This window comes from Rhinopithecus bieti, unplaced genomic scaffold (genome assembly GCF_001698545.2).
Source record: "Rhinopithecus bieti isolate Rb0 unplaced genomic scaffold, ASM169854v2 scaffold_27006, whole genome shotgun sequence".
Classification (NCBI taxonomy): Eukaryota; Metazoa; Chordata; class Mammalia; order Primates; family Cercopithecidae; genus Rhinopithecus; species Rhinopithecus bieti.
In genome coordinates this window covers 4,418,184-4,431,122 of record NW_016813373.1, presented here as the reverse complement: position 1 = coordinate 4,431,122, position 12,939 = coordinate 4,418,184, and the positions used below count along the sequence as shown (strand labels likewise).

General features: G+C 40.4%; 1 long non-coding RNA gene across 1 annotated transcript; it reads left to right on the top strand.

The window, feature by feature from the left end:
- Positions 1-9,798: 9,798 nt before the first annotated feature.
- LOC108512709 (uncharacterized) lies at positions 9,799-12,939 on the top strand. Its single transcript, XR_001880666.1, has 3 exons — positions 9,799-9,885; positions 10,731-10,896; positions 12,834-12,939. It is a non-coding gene; the product is annotated as an uncharacterized LOC108512709 (long non-coding RNA).

The window sequence follows — 12,939 nt, the reverse complement described above, 5'->3', positions numbered from 1 at the left end:
GCCCTCCTGGTAGAAACAATCAAAATGCAAAGGCATAAAATTATTGTAGAACAAGGGAAGTTATGGGTGGAATGACAGATCAATGTCAAGGAATGTCAGGAATATAAATGGAAAAGGTTGACTTTGAAGTGCTGTGTGAATACTTCAAGAAATAAACTAAGCTCTGGACATCAAAGCATAAATTTAGAAGACTTGGGCTCAGTTTCGGTCTCTGCTAATTACAAAGCTACGTGATCTTGAGGACATATCATTTAATCTTTTTTTTTCCCCCCCCCAAAACAGAGTTTCACTCTATCACCCAGACTGAAGTGCAGTGGTGCAATCTCGGCTCACTGCAACCTCTGCCTCCCAGGTTCAAGCAGTTCTCCTGCCTCAGACTCCTGAGTGGCTGGGATTACAGGTGCCCACCACCATGACAAGCTAATTTTCTGTATTTTTAGTAGACAGGTTTCACCATATTGGCCAGGCTGGTCTTGAAATCCTGGTCTCAAGTGATCCGCCTGCCTCGGCCTCCCAAAGTGCTGGGATTATAGGCATGAGTCACCATTCCTGGACCCTCATTTGATCTTTTCTGAACTTTAGTTTCCCTACTAGTGAAATGGGAGAGATACCAGTGCTAATTTTGGCTATTATTACTGTAATTGTGTGCAACAGAAAACCTTTGGAATTTTTAGGCAGGAGGTGTACATTAGAAAAACATACCTAGGGCCGGGTGGGGTGGCTCACGCCTGTAATCCCAGCACTTTGGGAGGCCGAGACGGGCGGATCACAAGGTCAGGAGATCGAGACCATGGTGAAACCCCGTCTCTACTAAAATACAAAAAATTAGCCGGGTGCAGTGGCGGGCGCCTGTAGTCCCAGCTACTCGGGAGGCTGAGGCAGGAGAATGCCATGAACCCGGGAGGCGGAGCTTGCAGTGAGCCAAGATCGCGCCACTGCACTCCAGCCTGGGCAACAGAGCGAGACTCCGTCTCAAAAAAAAAAAAAAAAGAAAAAGAAAAACATACCTAGAGGCAATGCAGAGCATAAATTGGAAATGCAAACAACTGTAGGAAAGAACAACTCTCATCCTAATGAGAATTTGAACTAAGAACAGGAGTAGGCACAGAAAAGAGAGCTGTCTGAAATTAGAATCAACAGGTTTGCCAGACAAGTACTTGAGAGCAGTGAGGAAGATAGTCAAGGATTAACTGAGACTTCCGAGATTATGAGCACAGAGATATTATAGATGAGTCAGTTACAGAAGAGCAGGCCCCGTGAATGTGACCTTATCTGAAGAAAAAAAAAGGCTTTGCATATGTTGTTAAATTAAGTATTTTGCCAAGCACAGTGGCTCACACCTGTAATCCTAGCACTTTGGGAGGCCAAAGCAAGCAGATTGCTTGAATCCAGGAGTTTGAGATGAGCCTGGGCAACACAGTGAAACCCTGCAAATGTGGTGGTGCACACCTATAGTCTCAGCTACTCAGGAGGCTGAGGTTGGAGAATCGCTTGAGCCACTGCAGTGAGCTGAGATCCCACCACTGTACTGTATCCTGGACAACAGAGCAAGATCCTGTCTCAAAAAAAAAAAAAAATTTAAGGAATTTAAGATGAGATCATTCTGGTGGATCCATGAGGGCCCTAAATCTAATGACAAATGTCCTTTTAAATGAAATGCAGAGGATTTGACACGGAGAGAAATGGGGAAGGAAGGAAGACAGAGGCAGAGATTGTGCCTATGCTGCTACAACCCAAGGAACATCTGGAACCACCAGCTGGATGAGGCTTGGAAGAATCTTCCTCTAGAGCCTTTGAAGAGAGTGCAGCCAACACCTTGACTTAGATATTCTGGCCTCCAGAACTGTGAGAGAATGAGTTTCTCTTGTTTTAGGCCACTCAGTTTGTGTTAATGTATTATGGCAACCACAGAACACAAATATATTGATTCATACATATGAACTTTTCACACATTACAATTGTCAAGGTCCTGTTATTATCCCATCTTATAGATGAGGGCAACGAGACACAAAAAACTTAAGAACTTTTCCCCGAGATCACACAGCTAGCTGTTGACAGAGCTGAGATGTGTGTTTCGGCTGTCCTGTCCCAGAGCCTGTGCACCTCAGAATGTGGGGGTGGAGCCACCTGAGAGGTGTCCACATGGAGGCAGCTAAAAGTATAGAAAGGTAGATCTAACTTTCAGACTTACTGGTATCTCTCATAGTGAAGTGGCTTTATTTATTTATTTATTTGGGATGGGGGTCTCACTAGGTTGCCCAGGCTGGTCACAAACTCCTAGCCTCAAGCAAGGAGTCTGGCCTAATGAGGAGGGTTTAGATGAGCTACAACCTGTAAATTATTTACACAGTTGCACAGTGTACAGAAAATGCTCAATGAATCATAATTATCAATATTACTATTACATGTAATTCAAATACAATATTAATATTCTATTTGAAACTGCAAGAGTGGCATTGTTCTTGCCTGATAAGAAGACTTGATTTATTGAAGGGTAGAGAGAGAAAGTTACATCAAAATCAAATCTTAAAATCATAGGAACTATGAAAAATAAAAGGAAAAAATGAGTTTGACATTAGTATCCACAGACGTAGCTTGAGCTCTCCAAAACAGAATACAAACGTAGTAAGAAGATAATTAAAGAAAAGTCCCTAACATAAGCAATAAAGAAGGGGTGATAGGCTGGGCACGGTGGCTCATGCCTGTAATCCCAGGACTTTGGGATGCTGAGGCAGGTGGATCATGAGGTCAAGAGATCAAGACCATCCTGGCCAACATGGTGAAACCCCATTTCTATTAAAAACACACAAAAATATTAGCTGGGTGTGGTGGCACACATCTGTATTCCCAGCTACTGGGGAGGCTGAGGCATGAGAACTGCTCGAACCTGGGAGGCGGAGGCTGCAGTGAGCCGAAATCATGCCACTCCCACCTGGTGACAGAGTGAGACTCTACCTCAAGAAAACAAAAACAAACAAACAAAAAACAAAAAAAAGAAGGGGTGGAGAGAAGACAGATCAAACAACGTGGAAGTAAAACAATTATATAAATTATATAATTATGTAAATAGGTAAATAGTGTCTTATCTGCTAAAGCAAAGGTCTTGGTATTTGTACTCTAAATATTAAATAATTACACTCAAAAACTTTGAAAAAATAAAATAATAACAATTAACTTGGTACTTAATTAGCTTAGTACGACAATTTGCTCAGTTCAATCTGATTGGAAGTCCACAAGATATAGGCAATGGTAAGACCTGAGACAACTTTTCTTTTAAATTCTTAGGCCCAGGTTGGGATCACTAGAATACCTTTGATCATAGCTCTTGTCCTAACTCTAAAGTCAAAAGACGCAACTACTTTGTAGGTTACTTCTGTTTATATACTCTTGCTCTGTCTTATTCATTCACTTAACAAACATTAAGTGCCTACACAGCACTGTCTAAACCCTGGGAATATACAAATAACTTGGACATAGCCCCCGTCCTCAAGGAGCTGTGTGAGTAAGAGGCAGGCATTGAAAGATGATATGACAATGTAACAGCACAGTATAGAGTAATGCTCTGGATATTAATGGAAGTAGAAAGGAGGAAATCTGGACACATCTAACAAAGGGGATTCAGAGCAGGTTCAGTCCATTTGGGCTGCTCTCACAAAATGCCATAAACTGGATACCTTACAAACAACAGAAATTTATTTCTCATACTCTGTGGGCTAGGAAGTCCAAGATCAAGGCATCAGCAGATTCAGCAATTGGTAAAGGCTTTCTGGTTCACAGATGGTACCTTCTGGCTGTCCTCACAAGATGGAGGGCAAGTGGTCTCCCTCGGGTCTCATTTGTAAGGACGCTAATCTTATTCATGAGGGCATCACCCTCTCTCACCTCCCAAAGTCCCAATCTCCTAATACAATAATCTTAGAGGTTAGGAGTCCAGTGTATGAATCTGGGGGAGATGCAAACATCCAGATCACAGCAGGCTCCCTGGAGGGCATGCTCCCTGGATCGGCATAAGTAAAGGCACAAAGGTGAAAGACCACAGGACAGTTGCAGAAACTTCACATCTCAGTGCTGTTGGCATATCAAAAAATCCAACTGAACAGGTAAGTTGAGGTCAGATTACAAACCTTTCATGTCTTAATGCTTTTAGGTTTTATCAACTTCTTCCTAGCCCCTTGACTTGCTTCCTTCACTCCTAGACTGGTAGATTTCAGCCAAGAATCATCTATTTTGTTCTTTCTAATGAAGAAGTTTTCGTCCTTTAGATCAACCACTGGGAGCCGGAGGATCTTGCTTCTCCTGCCATGATCTTACCCCACCCACCTCTGAGGGCACACGCTGGCCTTGATGCAATGAGAACCAGAGCACAGTTGGAGGCAGAGGATCAAGAGGAAGCAATTCAGTAGACACGCCGGAGACTCCTCCCATGCCAGGGGTCATCCACAGCCCCTCAGAGCATGGTAGAGAAGGTTCCACTCTAATCTGTGTTTCTGAGATAACTTTAGCTGAGAAAAAAAAATCATTACAATCCTGTTTTTCTCATTTCTCAGATCTCTGTGACATAAAGGGACAGGAGTCTAATTTTAGTCATTGCTGTTTCTTTCCTACAAGATTAGAAAAATCTTTAATCAAGACAAATTATATACATTAAATATGTGCAATGTTTTAGGCATACAATTATACCTCAATAAAGCTGATAAGAAAAAAAAAAAGAGTTGCATGGATATACTACTAGCCATCTCAGCAAGAGACTGTTCCAACTCAGGGCTCTCCTGGGGCCATTTCTTGGATCAGCCTCTGGTTTTCCACTACAGGTTCTGCCTTAACTATTTTTTTTTTTGGTTAAAACCATAATGAAAGACTGAAGCCCCCACCCCCCAACCCTACTACCTCCAAGTCCTATCTGTACTTAAGATTTATATCTAAAAAGTGTTTCAGAGGAAAGAAAACGGAAGAACAACCGAACCACCCACATGAACACAGCACTTCTCAGCTATCCCATCTCAGAAATAAAACACCATTGACGGAGCTCACTTGGGAACATCCAAATATTTACTGAAAGAAAATGATTCTGCATATCAAGAGGTGGAAGAAATGCCTAGGAGAGCAGATTCTGATGAGATTTGCTGCTGTGTGCATTGGCAAAAACAACTTAACCAGACAAACACCAGTCTATAAATAATGGCAGTTACTCCCAGGAAAGTGGTGTTCCTGTAGAAGAAATGGTTTTCTTTTTTCTTTTCTTTCTTTTTTTTTTTTTTTTGCTACTGTTATTTACAAGAGACTTGGTATTTAAAAAAGAAATGAGAAGGTAGATGGATCAGGGACCATTATGGGAATAGCTGCTCTGAACCCAGCCTTGAAGACAGGTCCTTGGAATCCAGCACTTCCCCCTGTTAAAACACCATTTCCAGTATCAAAAAGAAAACAAAAGTGTGCAATTTTATGCAGAAAAAAAAAAATGCTGTTGTGATAGGAAACACTAATTAGATGTCTGGAGTGAGGGGACTGCAGGGGGATTCTGTTGCAAATTTCATAAAGGAATTTTATACACTCAATGTGTGAGTATACTGTAATACAGAAGGAGGCAAGAAAGTGAAATCAACACTAGATGCCATCAGAAAATAATTTGTAAATATTTGCTTTTGATAAAGCTAAATGCTCTTTTAAAATAAAGTTGTTCCTTGGTGGTATAAATAATTAGAACACAAAATAAAGGCATCCCCAGAGAACAGACGTTTTAAATGCTAATCAAAAAAGCGATTTCCATATAATACGAAAACTAACATTGAGAAGAAAGAAGAGAAACGACATAATAAAGATGAGAAGTTTTCCTTGAAATATTGAGGGAAAAGTCTTTTAATGTAGTTTCTGTAAAATACAAATATATTTTAACAGTATTTCTCATCATTGATAAAATCATAGGTACATTTAGAGAACACATTAACATATCGATAGCCAATTTGCATTTGGGAAAGTCTGATTTCCCAAAAGGAGAATCACGTCCACCCAAAGTCTCACAACTTGTTTCTTTCCCCCTTTTAACCTTGAATATCCCACTTTACAAAATGAAAACAGACTGTACGACACAAGAGCAATATATCCAGGATCCCAACACAAGGTAATTAAAGGCCTAAGGAAATTGAACTGTGGTCAGCAGCTTTTTGTTATATTTATCTAATTATCCAACAGTCTGTCTCCATAAATGGCACTTTGTTAATTCAACGAATATATACTGAGCACTCACTATATGTAAGGTGGTAAGGTGCTCTTCTAGGCACTAAGGTTAGGGCAGCAAAGAAAATCTACACGTCCCTTTTCTCCCAGAGTTTACAACCTAAACTAGAGGCAGGACTGCAGAGAAAGAAGAGACATGTTTCCTAGTTGGAGACACTATTGGCATTTGAGATCAAAATCCTTGATGATCAAAATCTCTAAAGTTGGCTAGGTGCGGTGACTCACGCCTATAATTCCACCACTTTGGGAGGCTGAGGCAGTGGATCACTTGAGTCCAGGAGTTTGAGACCAGCCTGGGCAACATGGCAAAACCCCATCTCTACAAAAAACACAAAAATTAGCCAGGCATGGTGCGGTGAGCCTGTAGTCCCAGCTACTTGGGAAGCTAAGGTGGGAGGATCACTTGAGCCCAGGAGGGTGAGGCTGCAGTGAGCCAAGATCGCACCACTGTACTCCAGCCTGGGTGACAGAGACCCTATCTCAACACACACACACACACACACACACCCTCCAAAGTCTAACGTCTAAAATCCTGAAAATCACAATCGCATCATATTGCATCATGTTAGGTGAAACTATTACCTCGTTATTGTCTCTTTTAAAATTAAGTATGGTTTAAGGAGATGTGTTTGGGCACCAAGTTGACGAGGGGTGGGTTTGTGGATTTAATTTTAGCTTGTCAATTTGACTGGATTCAAGGATACTTAGAAACCTGGTAAAGCATTATTTTGGGTATGTCTAGGAGGGTGTTTCCAGCAGAGACTAGAGTGTGAGTCTAGTGGATAAAGTAGGGAGGATTGGCCCTCACTGTTGTTGGGTATCATCCAATAGGCTGAGGGCCTGGAGAGAAAACAGAAGGTGAATTAATGTCTCTCTGAGAGCTGGCACAGACTTTTCTTCTGCTACCTTGGACATCAGAACTCCAGGCTCCCTGGCCTTTGAATTGCAGGACTGACACCAGTGGCACCCGGGTTCTGAGTCTGTTAGCTTCAGACTGAGAGTCACACCAGTGGCTTCCCTGGTTCTGAGGCCCTTGGACTTAGACTGAGCCATGCAACCAGCATCCAAGGGTCTCTAGCTTGCAGATGCCCTGTCATGGCACTCTTCAGCTTTCAGAATTGCATGAACCAATTCTCCTAATAAATATCCTCTGGTATATCTATATACATATGCTATTAGTTCTCTCTTTTTAGAGAATCCTAACTAATACAGATTTGATATTGGGGAAACCAAATATCTTTCCTTCTTACTATATTCCTTATAACACAATGGTAGAGATCTGTGAAACTGTTCCCTTGGAAAAATTAAAAAAGGCTGTGATAACTATATGAGGGTACTTAACAGTAAAAGATAAAAGTTTAAAAGCTAATTATTATGGGTGTTTTGAAAGCAGAAAATGGCTTAATTCCAATGGTCAAGCAATAACCATAGTTTCTAATGGACAGCATGTACTTAACAAAATTTGTAGGCCACAACCACTCTCCAAATACAAGTGCAGCAATTGTTTCAAAGATCATAGAGGTAAAAAACACAAGAAATCTCTTCTGCCAAATTATTCAGTCATGTATGACTTCTGTGTCTTCACACATAGTGTAATGCTTGCTTTCAAAAACACTGTTATTCAGTGAATAAAAAGAATTTGGCAAGCTCAGTGACTTTCTGAACCAAAGACACTGGCTGATTTTGAGGTTCCTTCAGTGTTACAAAGCACATTAAATGGTGAACTATTCTTGATTAGGCATTTGACTGTTGAAGAAAACAGATTTTGGCCGGGCGCAGTGGCTCAAGCCTGTAATCCCAGCACTTTGGGAGGCCGAGACGGGCGGATCATGAGGTCAGGAGATCGAGACCATCCTGGCTAACACGGTGAAACCCCGTCTCTACTAAAAAATACAAAAAACTAGCCGGGCGAGGTGGCGGGCGCTTGTAGTCCCAGCTACTCGGGAGGCTGAGGCAGGAGAATGGCGTGAACCCGGGAGGCGGAGCTTGCAGTGAGCTGAGATCCGGCCACTGCACTCCAGCCCAGGCCACAGAGCGAGACTCCGTCTCAAAAAAAAAAAAAAAAAAAAAAAAGAAAATAGATTTTATATATATATATATTTACCACTAAATCTAACATAGAAAAATTAACACATGCTTCATTTTGGCTAGTGGATGTCACTTTCTTTTTTCTTCCACAACGATTATCTTAGGAAGGATGGCACTTTCAAAACTGTCCATACTGTTTGTCTGTTTTTTTTATCAGGTATCCACACAATTCATGCCCCTGATGGATCTGAAATATCCTGAACTTATCTGCTCATTTATTTATTAATGACTGGAAAGAGTGAAGTACTTTATAAATGCTGATTTGAAAACTTTGTGGCTTCCTCCTTGCTTCTTTGTCTTGGATCAGTCACTCTGGAGGAAGCCAGATGACGTCATGAGGATGCTCTAGCAGTCCTATGGAGAGCTCCACATGGTAAGGAACTGAGGCCACCTGCCAACATGAGCCACCGTGGAGGCAGGTCCTCTAGTCCCAGTCAAGCCTTCAGATGACAGCAGCCTACGCTGACATCTTCAGTCAAACCTCATGAGACACCCTGAGCCAGAATCCCCTAGCTAAGCCACTCCCAGATTTAGACTGCTAGAAAACATGAGCTAAAAATGTCTGTTGTTTTAAGCTGCTAAATTTGGAGTAATTTGTTTCTCAGCAATGGGTAACTAATATAAGTGTGTACTTTGATCACTATGGTCTAAATAGAAACCTAATCTTCCAAATTTGTTTTAAACCTTCCATATTGCAAATCAGGGTGACCCAGGTGTCAGCAGCAGCTCCTGTCTTTAGGATATCTCGACATAATTGTCTCTACTCAGAGCTTAGCCAGCTCCACAGCTGTGAATTGTGAACTCTATCCTGTGGCATCATCCTGAATACAAAGTACTTCCCTGTCTTCTAGACTTCTGTTTCCACCTAACCAGAGATTATCAAGGCATTCTTTGCAAATAAATACAATGTTCTCCTTTGTAGGAACTGAGGTAAGTACAACTGTCTCCATCTCATTGTTCAATATCTTATTGGATTTCAATGCATAGATTTATAACCTCTGAATCAGACTACTATCAACATATCCCAAAGTACCAGACCCATTTAGTGGAACAACACCTTGTGCCACCAATTGTTAATATGTGTGATGAGCAGCTTCCAAGACAGCTCCCCCAATTCCCAGTTCCTGGTATTCATGTCCCTGTACAATTTCCTCCCTTTAAATGTGGGTTGGGCCTAGGAACTTTCTTCTAACAAACAGACTGTGGTGAATGTGATGGGATGTCACTTCTGAGATGAGATTAGAAAAAGACTCGGGCTTCTCCCTTGTTCATTATGATGACAGCCAGATGTCATGTTGTGAGATGCCCTATGAAAAGGCCCATTTGCCAGCGAACCAAGGGAGACCTGCAGCTAACAGCCACTGAGCTAATGAGGCCCTCAGCCCAACAGTCACAAGGAACTAAATCCTGCCAACAACCACATGAGTGAACTTAGAAGAGGATCTTCCCCGATTGAGCTTTGAGGGAACCACAGCCCTGGTCACCACCTTGGGTGTAGCCTTATGGGAAACTCTGAGCCACAGAACCCAGCTAAGCCACACCCAGTTTCTGATCCACAAAAATGTGAGATAGTAAATGTTTGTTCTTTAAGCTGCTACATTTGGGGGTAATTTATTACACAATTGATAAGTAATATAATGTGGGAAAAGAATTAGCTATAAAACATAAATTGTAAAGTGCATGACAGTCAAGTGTTTCTAGAGCATATTCAGCACTGTTAACACAAAACATTAAACAATATTTGACCAAGACCTAATAACACCAAATCATAGATTATGGGATGCAAATTTATCTTGACATGTGAATTTTCTCTGTGATAAGTCTTCCCAGATTCATATTTATTGTCTTCATAATTCATAAGAATTGTGCATGGGAATATAAACACAGCTATAGAGTACTAAAATGTTTTTTAAAAACATCAAGTAGAAACATATCTGGCATGTACATAGCTTCTGATCTCCTTTCTTAGACTTTATGAATTCACTACCTACCACATGGTGGATGAGCATTTGTCATACTTAAATACGTATGGGAAAGTAAACTTGGAAAGCCATTCATCAGCACAATTTGTTTTAAACCCCTGAATTGAAAAAGGAGAACAGTATCTGAGTTTTGAGTTTTTCTCTAAATGGGCATTTCTCTAAGTATACAAGCTATTTAGGAGTGGTATATATTTTTTTAAAAGGTTCCATTGTCAAATAAGTTTGAGAAAAGCTAGGCAAAATTAAATTAAAATAGGTTTATTTTTTGCACAACATCGCTAAGCCTTTTTTCCCCCCATTGTACCTGCTGCTGGGTCACCTAAGCCTTTGCTGTGTAAATAAGCATTGTGAAGCTCTAAAAGGATAGTGTATTCTACAGCGTTTTTTAAATCTTATTTGGTTGAATGACTGATGCTTCTCCTCCAGGAACATTCCCTGAAATCACAGTTTGGCAAAACTGTTGAAAATTAAGAGCTTAACTGAAAACTTACATCTGAATGTTGCCCTCAGCTGTTTCCTATCAGAAGATTCCATTCCTCAAATGTTATCAAAGTCACCCCCAAACTTCCTTCATGGGCTGAAGCTTTATTAGGTAAGAAGCTGGAGCTACACACTTAAACAAGTTTAATATTCCTCACCAGTAGTGGGTTTAGCTTCATTCCTAATTGCAACAGACAACATTAGTAACCACATCTGTTCTTAAAATAGGATTAATAAATTGTAATAGTAAACCCACAGTAAATGTTAACTATGTGCCAGGCATTATTGTGACTCCCCCCCAAATAATCTGCACTGACAGACGGAAGAGTTGACATCCAGGAAGGTTAAAGGAAACACTGTTGAAATACCACCACCAATATCTGTGTACCATGTCTTCATGCCAGAGGAGTACTATTATAATATGGATATTGCCTGCATTGGTTCAACAATTCAATACAAATTATTTTATGAAAGAACAAGCACAAATTAATCTTATACTCTATTAAAATTCATCTCAGTTTGCTGCCGAATTTTTCCCTATTGATTATTATGTTGTAACACAGAAACAATATTGGCATAATATTCTCATGACAAATATTAATGCACCAAGGATTATATAGTCAATACCAAGATACAATAAATTAATATTCTATTAGTATTTTTTAACATCTTTGGAACTAAATTGGCTATAAAATTCACAAGCTCTACAATTTTAAAGTGAGTTTTTTTTCCTAGGAGCGTCTATAATTCTAGTGAATATACATTGAATTTATATGTAACGCCAACCAGCAAGAGCTCTTACAATTGCCTCCTTTGACTCTTGTTAATGCCTGTAAATCCACATATGTTTTGCATCATGAACATTAATGCATAGAGACTACATGTGTTTTTACAATTATCTGTTGGCTTTTGAGAGGAAAAAGTTTCAACTTTTAAAAATTATGCCACTTAGAAATTTTTTCTAGTTGTTAAACTTTTAATTGAATATCATAAAGGTTCTATAATTGATAGCAAAATCAGATACTCATTGTTTAATCTAGAAGAGACCCAACTGTATCTGAAAGTTTTATCATATGTTGACCGGGTGTGGTGGTTCATACTTGTAATCCCAGCACTTTGGGAGGGTTGGGCAGGCAGATCACCTAAGGTCAGGAATTCAAGACCAGCCTGGCCAAGATGATGAAACCCCACCTCTACTAAATCTACAAAAATTAGCCGGGCATGGTGGCAGATGCCTGTAATCCCAGCTATTCGAGAGGCTGTGGCAGGAGAGCTTGAACCCAGGAGGCGGAGGTTGCAGTGAGTCGAGATTGTGTCACTGCACTCCAGCCTGAACAACAGAGTGAGACTCAGTTTCAAAAAATTAAATAAAAATTTGAAAGTTTTATCATATGCTATATGCTTTATCTTATGAGTAGATTATACACACAAACACAGACACACACAGAAGTAGAAATTCTTTGGAGAGGAGTAGAAAGGCTATATGGAACCTGCCTTTTGTCATTAAAGCACAGATATAGTAAAAAGAGTTAGATCTGTGTTCAAATTCCACCTCTACGTGTTTTATTTTAGAGTAGTTACTTAACCTCTCTGAATTATCTATGAATTGATGGAGAGCGGAGTGATAATACAGGGAGTAGAGACAATACATATGTGCCTAGCACACAGTTCGCACTTGACAAAGTCCTGGAAACACCATCATTATTCAGTTTAAAAGGCAAATGCTAAAACTTGTATTTTCTAAACCCTCTGTGAATCTGTCTTAATACAAAGAGAAGGAAGTCCCAACTGGTGAGTGATCATATATATGGAACGTGCTTGATATGACACAGTGAACCTTAAGAGACTTGCCCCCATAGTTTAGGGAAAAATAATTAGCCATTTAGGCATCTAATCCTTAAAGTGGGCATTAGAAGGTAGGAGGAGGAGAGAATATCAGTAGGTTTGGGGATGGGGCTGCAGAGAAGGTAAAGAAAAGGAACCTGAGGGTGGACTGTCTTGTGAACTGGGCTACCACACTGACTTGTCTGTATCTGTCTCTGCTGCTAGCTCCAGAGCAACACAAGATGCTGGGACTGTGCCTTCTTTATCTTCTGTTGGCCACAGTACCTAACATAGACCTTTGAACATGGTGCTCAGTAAAGTGTCAGATGAG